Below are 14,035 nucleotides of genomic sequence, written 5' to 3' on the forward strand. Positions count from 1 at the left end.
AAGACTATTTTAGAGGACAACTTTAAAATTAGGCAATGTCATTAATGAGCTAGTTGAATTCAAGAACATTTTGGATTCTCTTTATGCCCTTTCAGAGAAGCTGTTCTTGCTATAAGTACTTATTTATACCTTGAGATGTGATGCAAATTATGTGTTTACAATTGACCACCACAATCAGTCCCATCCATTAACCATGCCAGCATAAACCTAAGTCTGGTTTTACATTTGGAGCAGATGGTTTCATGATCCACTTTTGTGGTATAGGTCCAAGGTAAGTGTTCTGCTCTCCATTGTTTCTGGTGAAGATACCAGACCTGCAGAGCTATTTCTGGGGTATGTCTTAAATAAGCACCCAAATGCCAGCATTAGGAACATTGCATTTACCTAAGTTGAATAATGGCCCACACCATGTCTTGTGTATAAAAAATACATTGAAAATAAGGACAATTATGCTATTGATTATGAATGAACCACACTTAATGAAAGTAATGTTATTAATAGGACATTATTAAAAATAAACATTGTGATTTGATGGGTATGGAGCCCTAAGTGGATGGTCCCTCCACTGCAGTCTTGTGGCATGCTTGTAGTTAGGTAACCTGTGAAAGCTCACATTGCCTGTACTTCCCGCTCTGTGGATAAGTCTTCAGTTATTCCAGCTTGTTTTACAAGAACAAAAACTGACCAGGAAAGTAATAATTCAATTAAATAATTTTGAGAATTAGCAACACAAGTTAGCTTTTGTTTGATACTGATTTGTAGATTTGGATACAGTACATGTAGCAGTAGATTTCTATATTTTCTCGCACAGCTTGTTCAAAAAAATGTGGAAGATTACATTTTAGATTTGTGTGATGTTAAAACAAGCCTTTTTTTTCCCCACAGTGAAAATCTGTAGAGTATTGTCATCCTCTTTGTGACGCATTTACTGTATGCGTATGCTGCCACCTTGTTCCTATTTTGATGGTGATTGTACCAAATGTATGAAGAAAACGACACTGCAGCTAGAACAAAAACTATAAAGCAGGAGGGTGTTTCAGGGCAAATAACTACAGTCTGGCATTATGTGAGCCATGTGGGCAGACACCACACACAATGTTAATTACTGGGAACTATGTGCAGGCCAGCATTGTATCCAAGTGCTGAATAGTGGGTCATGGGTCATTCACATTCCACCAAGCGTCTTGGATGGCATCATTCTAACTTGTGTAATTGTCTTTTTGAACATGAATTGTCATCAACAGCTTTTTAAACTGTGTCTTTTGAAAAGGAAAGGTCAGTATAGTTACCATGGAGTGGTACCAATGTTATGCAAAAATGCAAGTTCTCCCATAAAAAATGAGGTTGGTTCTTCAAAAATTCCACATCAATACAACTGTGCCTGGAATTACTTAAAGCTAAACTCATGACAAAGATTAACATGCTACATTTTCAAGGGGTATTTTTTCTTTGTTTTTTTTGCATGTTTTTCTGAAAGGAAAAAGAAAACACTTATTAACAAAACTTAAAATAAACAGCTCATATTGTTAATTTATAAACTCTTAAATGCACTAAAGATTTTTTTCTGTAACATTTCCTTTCCTTTGCACAAGGTCAAAAGCTTTCCAAAACGTTCATGTATCCTGTGTACAGCCCGGGAGCCAGAGAGCCCAGCCAGAGTGCCCGGAAAGTGAGAGGGACCAGTGGAGCTGCTGGAACCCTGACCCAGCCCAGATCCTGTGCGATGGCGAATGGGAGGACCTCTTTGGAGATCTCGAGGACCGAGGCTGGTGCCTTGTCTGCGGGGAGTTCAGGCACGAAGTGGGGTACTGCCCCTTCCAGGAGGAAGAGGGGGTACAGCTTGCCTGAAAACTAAAGCAGAGGAGGGGCGGCCATTCCCGGAGGCAAGCAAGGAAGCCGGGGCCATCTCCCAACTCGCATCTGGGCTCATGCAACAGGTGCGAGTTGGGAGTGGTGACTGCTGCCAATACAACCCCCCATAATCCTGCAAGCACCAGATCTTTCAAGGGCTCCTGCAACAGGCGCGAGCCAGGAGCGGCGACGGACACCAGTACAACCTCCCATCCCCCTGCAAGCGCTGGCCCATTCAAGGGCTCCTGCAACAGGTGCGAGCCGGGAGCAGGGCACCCTTCCGAACCCCAACAAGCGCCACCACCGCCATGGCCTGATTGCCCAGAGCCGCTGCAAGGGGTGCCATGATCGCCAGTGTCACTGCCAGCTCCACCACCTCCGGAGAGTGACGGCATTGTCATCCTCTGTGAGGGAGTTTAGAGGGTAGAAAGGGGGTTAAACAGGCACCACCCCTTACAGAAGCCCAGGGGTCATCAGAGGGGTTAAACGGGCGCCCCTGACAGAAGACCCAGGATCACCCAGACAGAAGGAGAGGAGACCATCTCCATCACAGCACTGCCCGCCAACCCACCCACAAGAATCTGGAGGGGAAAAAACAGACATGAGGGGAGGTGGCTGATGACTATTTGGGGATAAAAAGAGACTAAGGTGGGGGCAATGTAGCGACCCATGAGTTTGGGTTTTTGTGCTGTATTTCCACTGTGTTTCTGTACTGTAATTCCTGCTGTAATTGTGTTCCCTTCCCGCTCTGTATTTCCTGCTGCTGGCTTTGTGTGCCTCTGTCTGTGTCTGTGTAGTCTTAGCCTGCTTGTAGTTCATGGTCTGTGTCTCCCCGGTGATTGGTCCTGTCTGTGATCACTGTGTGTGCACGTGTTTCGTGTGTTCCCATTGGCCCAAAGTGTGCGGCTGAGGATCAATGGGATGTGTAAGCTCTGGTACTCTATTGGCATAAAGGGGCGGAGCTAAGTTTATAAAATGTGCTGCCCTGCCATTTTATGTGTTGTTGTTTGGTTGGCATTGTTGCTGTGTTCCTGTTTGAGTCCAGTGTTGCTGACAGAGCTGTGGGTGCAAGTTAGTATCGTAATAAAAGAAAAGATTTGAACAAAGAACAAGCGTGTCTTCTTCTGTTTTCTGCCTCCTGCTGAAACACTACAGTATACTATTGGATTTCCTGGCTCAGTTGTAAAATAGGTTTTCAGTCCCAGGTGATTACCTGGTTAAATAAAGGCTAAAATTAAATTATTATTATTATTATTATTATTATTATTATTATTATTATTATTATTATTATTTAATTATTATTTAATTATTTAGCAGACGCTTTTATCCAAAGCGACTTATAGAAAATTAAACAAAATATAAAATTATATAAATTACAGGCAATACAAATGCAAAACAAACACATATATACAATATATAGAAAATAAATATAAATAAAGAAAATACAAAAGATATATAAATAGGAATTTACAAATAAAGTTTGAATAAGTGGGTTTTGACAAGATGGCGAAAAGCAGTAAAAGACTGAACAGTCCTGAGGATAACCAGTAGCTGGTTCCACCACAGGGACAAGGGAAGAGAAGAAGTGAGCACTGGAGGAAGGATAGTGAAGAGAAGGCATAACAAGTCGGCCAGTAGACAATGAGCGGAGAGGGCGAGAGGGAATATAAAGGAGACACGAGAGATTGGAGTTAGGAAGGGGCAGTATGATGAATAGAGCGATAGGCAAGAGCAAGGTCTTAAATTGACTGCGAGCAGAGATAAGTAGCCAGTGGAGAGTGTGAAGCAGAGGGGTAGCATGAGAGTAGTGGGGTTGGGAGAAAATAAGATGAGCGGCAGAATTTTGAATGAGCTGAAGGGGGCAGATGGCCAAAGCAGGGAGACCAGCAAGGAGAGAGTTACAGTAGTCCAAACTGGAAAGAACAAGAGCTTGGACCAGGAGTTGAGTGGAATAAGTAGATAGAAAAGGGCAGATTCTATACATGTTGCTAAGAAAGAAATGACAAGTACGTGTTAGTACTCAATCCAAATCCAGTGTAGGCTCCATGGAGGAGCGTTGACCCACATCTGAGGGCAAGGTAAACTTGATCTCATTTGGCAGGACACTGTTGTATTGTGGAATTTTCCCAAAATGATTCTTCAGATTCACTACTTAGTTGTAAACAGAAACCTGGGAGCACATAACATGAGAAATAGTGCAATGTCAGTACTAGTACCTGATACAGCAAAGACACACAGCACAGTCTATCCTTTTTGGATCAGTGTGCATTTAGCATGTTCATTTGAAATAATTTAGTGTCAGTTTCTTCAGTTTACCATTGTACCACACCAAACAGTGGGATGGTTTATTGTGAGTAAGAAAGTAACATGTGTTCTTTTCAAGTTTCATCACAATGCAGAAAATAGTTATCTGGGTGCAAAACTCTGGTGTGTGGCATAAGTATGTTCGCCTCCACTACACTGTATCTCCTTCGCCACCCCTTCCACTATATCACCCTTAAAGAGACAGAGGTTGCAGACAAGGTTGGCAATGACAGAGCATAAAAGATGAATTTTGAAAAAGCCTGTTCTGCGTGACAGACTGCTACTTAAGCCAAAATCAACAGGAAACCAGGGCAGACATGAGATTGAAATAAATAACTTGGAAGAAAAGAAAACAGACAGCTTCAAAAGAAGCAATTTCAAGGGTCAGTGCTTGATCCACATACAGTTACTAATTTGCACTGTCCCTGCTTAAAAAATGTGGAAGCCATGCCTAGACAGATGTTGGTTAAGTTCAGGAACCGAGTTCCAGAATTGACCTCACCAAAGTGGAATAGGTCATCTTAAAACAGTCAAGTAATAATTCAACTATTATTTGGGGTTTATAATTGAAGACTCTGTGTGAGTGCACAGATTTATTCTTTCTACAGGAATAAATATGGTAATATGGTAACCAGAACTCAAACAAATGACTAAAGATGAATAAAAGACTTCCAATTTGGTGGAAAGGTCAAGAGAGGAATGCAAAGTGCCCTGTAATCTTCAAATCAGTTCCTGACCCCTTTAGATAGATAGACAGGAGCATTTGCAAGTTATGCATTTCAGCCATGTCATGGGGGTATGGCTTCAAGTTAACCAAGGTCTATACAGTCATGAATGCTAAGAACCTATATATAATATATATATATATATATATATATATATATATATATATATATATATATATATATCCAAGCATTGTAGGCAGGCAACTCCAACCCACTGCACTGCACACTTTGAAGCTTATGGAAAAGAATAGTGCTGCCCTTAATAGAATGGAGACATTTCACAGCCCTGGCATGATATGACAAGCAGTTACAGTTTTAAGAGTTGACCCAACTTTATAGCAGCAATTTGTTGTAAAATTGCAGTTATTTGCTGTAACCACTACAAGGTGGCAGAATTTACTGTACGGCAGTGGCTTTATTTAAGAAACATAAGAAACATAAGAAAGTTTACAAACGAGAGGAGGCCACTCAGCCCATCTTACTCGTTTGGTTGGTTATTGATCCCAGAATTTATTGCGGTATTGTACAGTATATACAGAATGATTTACAGAAGCAATTTGTTGAAAATGCATTTTTCTAAAATACTGCATTTCAGTACAGATTCTGTGTTTTGGATATGGTTTGTGAGGGTTAAATGCCCTTTCTACTACATGGAATGACCAGCAGGAAATACTGTAGTAAAGTGTCCTTCATACTACCCATAATTTACTGCAGGAAACTGTAGTAAAGGACTGTGATTTTGTTTGAACTGCATTTTAATAAGAGTATATTAGAAGGTGGCAGATGCTGTCTATAAAATCTATAAAACATCCAGTGTGGTTAACCCAACACTGGATGAAAATAGATGGAAATAACAAGTTGCTATTTTAGCTGTACTGCAAACTATTTGCATAACATTTGAACATGCTTACAAATAACAAACCTCAATGAAAATGTGCAACATACAGTAGGAATGAATAGATACTAAAGTGAGGAAAGGTTCCCTCCTCCCATACCATTGGTTCAAATTTTGGGAGAACAGTACATAGGGGCAGCTGTCTACCACTGGCTATACATATTTCCTTCCAACATGCAATGGGGGGACCTTGTGTCCCAATGCTTGGAGGAAACTATATGCACTAATTTATAGTGGATCTGCAAGGTTGGTTGGGCAGATAGCAGCACCTCTGTACTCTTAAATGGAGTTACACTTTAAATATGCAGTAATACTGGGTGTCATTTTATTTATTTATTTATTTTTTGGACAGTAAGCATACTGTTCAACAATAAAAAACAGCACTCCAGAATTTCTGCATACACCAGCAGATGCTATGTTCTCTGCCATTCAGGTAGAAAATATTTTCAACAGCGCCCCATGATTTGACAAATAGTTGTGCCGCCGTGGTTATGGTTCAAGCTGGTGGTGCTCCAGATTCAGAATTTAAAACAAGCTTGAGGTGCATTCTACATTCTTAGAAGCAACTTCAATTCCACCACACAGGAGAGTTATAGGGAAACACTCCTCTGTTAAAATACAAATAAAATAATGCACTGTCACTACAATGGCAATGTAAAATGGTTCTGCACTGTAAGCGGTAGTGGTAGCGCAACAGCAGCTACTATAGTTTGAGCCACGAGTCGATTGATACCACTGATACCACAGCTAATATATATATATATATATATATATATATATATATATATATATATATATATATATATATATATATATATATATATATATTAGCTCAAAGAGCCAGCTGCTATATATATATATATATATATATATATATATATATATATATATATATATATATATATATATAGAGTTTCCTATATAATCCTTTTTTTTTGTTATTCAGTAAACCTTAAGCTTGATTTGAGTTTCCCTTTTTTACATTTAGGTTTCAATTTATGTTTAATGGCAAATATTTTTGTGTTTATATCGTAACAGTTTTTTGTATATAACAACTTGAACTCAGTGGTTAGCTGAAGTCAGCTAAATTTACTTGTACAGTACACCAAGTACTAACAATAAACAACATTTTTTGTAAGCCACAGCTTCCCTTACAATCAGTTTCTATAACAAAATACAAAGACATTTTTGGTCTTTGTGTGCTTTTTCTGTCAGTTGTTTATTTGCTAGCATTCTGTCTAAATTGGTAAACAATGACACTAGTTTATGAATCTATAAATGCCTTATACAGACTGCAGAAACATGCATTTGCTTATCTGACTTCATGACCCTGAATATCAAAGCTTTTCCGACTGTTTTTCGTGTTTCGTGCAAAAATCCAAAATTGCCAGGAAGGATGAGAACAGTCGCAAAACCCCATTTCCAGCAGTATGAGGAATGTTATGCAAATTAAGTGGGTACCTAATTAACATACCTTCCGTGCAAAAATCAAAAGGGTTGATGTGGTCGGAGTATTTTCTGTCTAAAATGGTTCCGCCTGTTTCAAAGAGTCCTATGGAGTTGGGAACCTATTTCAAACAGGCTCCGTCTAAAATAAAAAGGGTCTGATGTGGGTGCAGTGACTCTGATAACTATGGTGATGGGGCCTAGCAATGTGCTGCTAGATTTATTTTGCTCACAACACAACACAACAATACAATACAAAATCAACAAGAGGAACCCATTACCTCCAAATACAATTTCTATATTATTATTATTATTTATTTCTTAGCAGACGCCCTTATCCAGGGCGACTTACAATTGTTACAAGATATCACATTATACATTATTTCACATTATACAGATATCACATTATTTTTACATACAATTACCCATTTATACAGTTGGGTTTTTACTGGAGTAATCTAGGTAAAGTACCTTGCTCAAGGGTACAACAGCAGTGTCCCCCACTGGGGATTGAACCCACAACCCTCCGGTCAAGAGTCCAGAGCCCTAACCACTACTCCACACTGCTGCCCTATATTTTAACTACAATACAAAGGCAATGCCAGGGGTACCATTATTAATTAGAAAATAAATCAAATAAACTAAAGATATCCCTTTTTTTTGCTCTTTTGTTTTTAAGCATCTTGATGGTGTTGATGTAATTGTCCACTTCTTTTTTAAATAAGGTAAAGTTTGGTTTATATTTTAACCATTTCATTTTATTAATATGGTATTTCCCCCAAAATTATCAAAAGATGAATCACATATATAATATTGTGTTTCATACCATGTGCCTTTGAAAAATAAAACAAAATATCAACACCATCAAATCTCACTTGTTTACCAAACATTCTCAGTAAATAATGCTGAATGCCATTACAAAACAACGTTGTATAAACACATTGATAAAATAGGTGAAGTACAGTTTATCTTTCATAATTACAGAATACACAATTATACTCTAGGTCAATTTTAAACTACCTAGCCAAAACACTTTTTGTAGGGTAGATCCTATGAACAATTTATATAAAATAATTATTTAACTTATTGGTGAGACAATACCTATTTGGGTTCTTCCAATCTAGAACCAAATATTGAACTCCAATAAGAACTTGCAGAAGGAATTGGAGCACCACTACATAGAGCTTGTATGTGCTTATTGACACATCTATGATGCAGTGTGAGTACATCACCTGAATATATGTTGTTTGAGAGTTCAAAAAAGCATGTATTTCTAAAGTGTATTCTTAGAACTAAGGAGTTCCTCTAGAAATTGCATCAAAGACTATAGCAAACTCCTTGGCAGTAATAGGAATTTTGAAATGTTGAATAATTTAACAGTTGTCCATCATAATTAACTAATTGACTCACCAATAAAGTGTTATTATCATACCATCATTGGAAAAACAAAGATCTATTTTTATGTCTTATATCCTTGTTATTCCAAATAAAGTAATTGCGTGGGGAGAAATTGTGTGTTGTACATCATCGTCCAATTGAGCAGTGCCTGTTTATGAATGTTAGCAAGAGCAATAGGAAGTTTATTCACATCAAAATTACATTTGAGTAAAAATTCAAGACCACCAACCTTTTGAAAGACAAAGTTTGGAAAAATGTTCCATATACTTTTCTTATTTTTAATATAATTTTGTGTCCAATTTACTAAAAATACTACTTGAAGTTTTAAAGTCTAGAGCATTGAGACCTTCTTGTTCTTGTCTATTACATATAATATCCTTTTTTAAATAATGAGGTTTATTTTTCCAAATTAATTTAAATATAATTTTGTCAAACTCTGCAGTTACAGACTGGGGCAGATCTAAAGAAAGTGATGCATGAACTGCTCTAGATAGTCCTTCTGTCTTTGACAACACAACACGTCATACAGGGATATCTCTCTTGACAACCACGAATTACATTTTCTCTTCGTTTTCTCTATAATGGGATGAAAGTTTAATCTACTCCTTTCTTTTTGGTTTTTGCAAATAGTGAATTCCAAGATATGTAATTATATCCTTTACTGGAATATGACATTTCTTTTAATTCACATTTTTTAATATTCAAGGTTAGTACAGGCACAAAGAAAAATGTATTTATACTCTCAATAGCGTTTGCAACTTCACATTTGTCTTTCAAAAAGATGGTGGTGTCATCTGCCAGTTGACATATCTTCAGTTCTTTACCAAACACATTTATACCTTGAAATGTATCTGTATTTATACATAGAGCTAAGGTTTGTGTGGCTAATACAAAGAGGAAAGTGGAAATAGGGCAGCCCTTTCGAATTCCTCTACCAATTTGAAATCTTGTGAAGGTTCCATTTGACAATTTAACTGAACTGTTGCAACCATTATACAGTGTATTTAAGTAAGCAAGTGTAAAAATGTTTGTTTTGTGGCAGGGACAGAGTGTAAAGCCTCACTGCCAAGCTAATTGTTTAATTTAATTGTTTCATTAATTTAATTGTATTATTGTTTGATTTAATTATTTGTTAACTGGTTTATTGTTTTGGCAGTTGGCTTCGTTATTGTAAATTGAGGCCAGCTGCCAGGTATAAAAGGATAGCAGCCAGTCTGCTCAGGGCTGCTGTGTGAAGATACTGTGTAAAAGTTAAACCTACGTTTGGTTTATGTGCGATTGTTTCAAAGTGTTTGTATGTTTTGTATATCAGGTAAACCGCTTAGCTGTCCTGCATGTTAGTCATGGTCCTGCCTATGTTTATTAAGCACTCGGAAGAGCTAGGTCTTTTTTGTTTTGTTTTGTTTTGTTTTGTATAATAAAAGTGAGCCTTGTGGGCTGGAAACATCAAGAAGTCTCTGGGTCACGTTTTTATAGGGGCATGAACCTGAAACAAAGCCATCTTGTTCACATATGGTGTCAGAACCTGCAAATGCCCCTGTTGACCCAGAAAAGAAAGAAAATGGATGCAGAACTAAGAGAATTGTTTGAAATAATTAAAATAAATACAGCTGCTCAGGAGGAGCAGAACAGGAGAGGGGGCTGCCAGATCCGGAGCTGACAGAGCTGGAGCTACTGTTCCAAACACGGGAGCAGGCAAGAGAAGCCACGCTGTCTCCAGCGCGAGAGGGAGAAGCCCTGCTGTCTCCAGTGCGAGAGGGAGAAGCCCCGCTGTCTCCAGCGCCTGAGGGAGAGGCCCTGCTGTCTCCAGCGTGAGAGGCAGAAGCCCCGCTGTCTCCAGTGCCTGAGGGAGAGGCCCTGCTGTCTCCAGCGTGAGAGGCAGAAGCCCCGCTGTCTCCAGTGCCTGAGGGAGAGGCCCTGCTGTCTCCAGCATGAGAGGGAGAAGCCCCGCTGTCTCCAGCGCCTGAGGGAGAGGCCCCGCTGTCTCCAGCGCGAGAGGGAGAAGCCGCACCAGTCTCTAGCGACCGAAGGAGAGCCACACCAGTCTCCAGAGACCGAGGGAAAGCCGCACCAGCCTACCACTAGAGGAAGGCTACCTGCTGCTCCCGCCTCCACCACTAGAGGGAGATGACTGGCTCTTCCGGCTTTCTACCGCCAGAAGTGGTAGAGCCACTGCCGTCTCCTGAGCCAGAGGGGATGGAACCATTGCCGGTTTCGGAGCTAGGGTCTGCAAACAAGGGGGAGGATGGGAGATGTCTAGCCTCACCACCCCTGCAAGTCAGTCTGACGCTGCCAAGTGCGGTCTCTTGTCCCGGCATCGTGGACACCTTGCCGGAATGCCCGGACCTCCCTCCACTTGACCTTGCTCCCAGGTCACACCACTGCCAGGCACAGTTGCTTGCCTGGTCCCTTACTCCACTCCCCCTAGAGCTGCAGGTGTCGTGTCATAGGAGTCAGACATCATGTGCGCTCCCCCTTCCTCCCACTGTGTTCCTCCTGAGGCTCCAGACATCGCTGCGCCGGTCCACAGCCGCACACCTCTTCCTGTCATTCGTTGCTCCCGGTCACTGGCCTGCGCTGCGGTCGCCCTGGTCAAGCTGTCTGGGTTCCTCCTCGCCGGTTCGCAGCCCCTTGCCGGAAGCGCCAGAGGGACCAGCCCATCCTCAAGCCCTTGAGGGTGGGTCGTTATGTTTTAGGTGGGAGGTGGCCTCGATATGGCCGGTGTCTTGAAAAGATGAGGGGGAGGATGTGTGGCAGAACAGGGGCCTGCAAGTGTAAAAATGTTTGTTTTGTGGCAGGGACAGGGTGAAAAGCTTCCCTGCCAAGCTAATTGTTTTTATTTAATGTAATTGTTTAATTTATTTAATTGTATTGTTTGATTTAATTATTTGTTAATTGGTTTATTGTTTTGGCAGTTTGCCTTTGTTATTGTAAATTTGAGGCCAGTTGTCAAGTATAAAAGGAGAGCAGCCAGTCTGCTCAGGGCTGCTGTGTGAAGGTATTGTGTAAAAGTTAAACCTACGTTTGGTTTATGTGCGGTTGTTTCAAAGTGTTTGTATGTTTTGTATGTCAGGTAAACCGCTTAGCTGTCCTGCATGTTAGTCAGGGTCCTGCCTATGTTTAGTAAGTGCTCGGAAGAGCTAGTTTTTTTTTTTTTTTTTTTTTTTTGTATAGCAAGTGTGCCTTGTGCGCTGGGAACATCAAGTTAAATCTCTGGGTCCCGTTTTTTTAGGGGCAGGAACCCGAAACAAGGCCATCTTGTTCACACTATCTTCATTTATAATATCACTATAATCTATCAAATCCAGTGTCCAGTAATTTTGCGTCATTGTTTATCAATGTTATTGGCCTCCAGTTTTCTAATAGTAGAATGTCCTTATTTGGTTCAGGTATAAGAGAGATTGAACCTTGTCTAAGAGGTGGAGTTAATTCTTCTCTTTCAATGGCTTCATTAAACACAGATAGCAGAAACTGAGTTAGATCTTGAAAGACTATAAAATTCATCAATTAGACCATCATTACCAGGAGATTTGTTGTCTTTAGGCTTATTAATATTTGCCTTAATCTTCTCTGTATCTAACTTATCACATACACTCTTAAATTAGGCACTAATGGTTTTTGCATTTGCCTTGATGACATTTATATCAGAGTTCTGTTGAGATGATGTATATAATGTCTGGTAAAATGTAGGAGACATATTTAGAAATCTGTTTTGTGTAGCCATACCATTAATATTATTTTTCCAATAGAGGCTAGTTCTGAGTTTCTTTTTTCTAGGTTATAAAAATATTTAGTATTTTTTCCCCTTCTTCCATCCACTTTCTTCTAGCTCTTACAAATGCACCTTTGGCTTTTTCCTCATAAATTGTCTAATTCTAACTGTAATAATAATAGTTTCTGTAACTCTTTCATTTATACCCTGCTTTTTAGTCAGAGTTATGATTAATTTTATAAAATAATGTCATTTTCTTTTAGCCTTTTAAATCTAGCTATCTCCTTTCCCCTCTTCATAGCCACGGATCTTACCTTAAATTTCATAAATTCCCAATATTTACCAAACATATTCTTTGACTTTGCTTGGTTCCAATAATAATTAATAATATGTGTAACTTCCTCCCTAAATTTGTCATCTAAAAGGTTTTTATTAAGTTTCCAATAACTCTTATTCATTTTAAGTTGTGTGGGATCAAATACCAAATTTCCTAAAACTTTTGATATCAACCATAAATCAATTTGTGACTGTTTAGATAAGTCTTTATTACACCACGAGTATTGGCTGTTGACAGGATTTTCGCATCTCCATATATCTATAATATCTAAACTTAATTTCAGCAGTTTCTCCATTAGATATGTTTTTGTGAGACCATCTATCCAAATTATCATTTGGGGTAGTGTTAAAATCACCACCTCAAATTATCTTAGAATCAGAAAATTTTGTTGACTTCTTCCTCAATATTTTCAAACAAAATTGTGTTCATTGATTTGCTATTGGGTTGCATATATATTCACTAGTATAAGTTGATTTTGATTAATATCAATTGTTAAAATTATCCAATGTCTGTTTTGATCAGTATTACTGTCCAAAATGTTCCCTCTAAAGTTTCCTTTTAAGAATATTACCCCGGTTGCATGGTTACTTCCATTTGTAACCAAATATCACTACCCCATTGGCTTCTCAAACAATCTGGCTGTGTTCACACTGGGTCCGTTTAGAGGGTTTGGTCTGCACTCGGTACAATTCCGTATGTTTGGTGTGAAGTGTGAACATCAAAGTCTGCTTGGGGAAACAAACCATACCAAGTCCACCTTTTGCACATTGGAAACAAACTATACAAGGTAACCTTCAGTTTAGTTCATATTCTGAAAAAACAAGATGTCTCTCAGAACTGCATTAGGGTTACCAGACATCATTTTTTGTCCCAGACGGAAACAGTAACATTTTTAATCGTCCCGGTTTTGCTACTGTATTTTTTTTTTTAAGTAGAAAACTGTATCAGCGTGCTCAGCAAGTTTAACAGAGTAATGTATTAGGTTGTGTGTTAGCGCCATTCAAAAATAAAATAAACAATCTTATGGATTATTTGTTTAATCATTCTGATTATGTGTATAACATATTGTAGCGTGCACGGGAGAAGGCAGCAGCAGGGCTGGTAGGTGACGTAATCACAGACAAAGACATCAGCCCGATATACGCTCCTTGCAAAGGAGCCGGTTCTTTTGTACAGCGGTATCGGTGCTATGCTTTAGTGCGAGAGGGCCCGGGTTTGCACCTGCCTTCCGCCTGTGTGTGGATTGCCTCGCCCTGTGTGATGCGCCTGCCTGTGTTAACCTGTTTCGCTACATTGGTTTTAGAAGTGGGATGCAGGTTTTAGAAGTGGGACCCCGGCACGCACTCGTCAGACTGTAGCCTGGTGAG

Source organism: Acipenser ruthenus, chromosome 2 (genome assembly GCF_902713425.1).
Source record: "Acipenser ruthenus chromosome 2, fAciRut3.2 maternal haplotype, whole genome shotgun sequence".
Lineage (NCBI taxonomy): Eukaryota > Metazoa > Chordata > Actinopteri > Acipenseriformes > Acipenseridae > Acipenser > Acipenser ruthenus.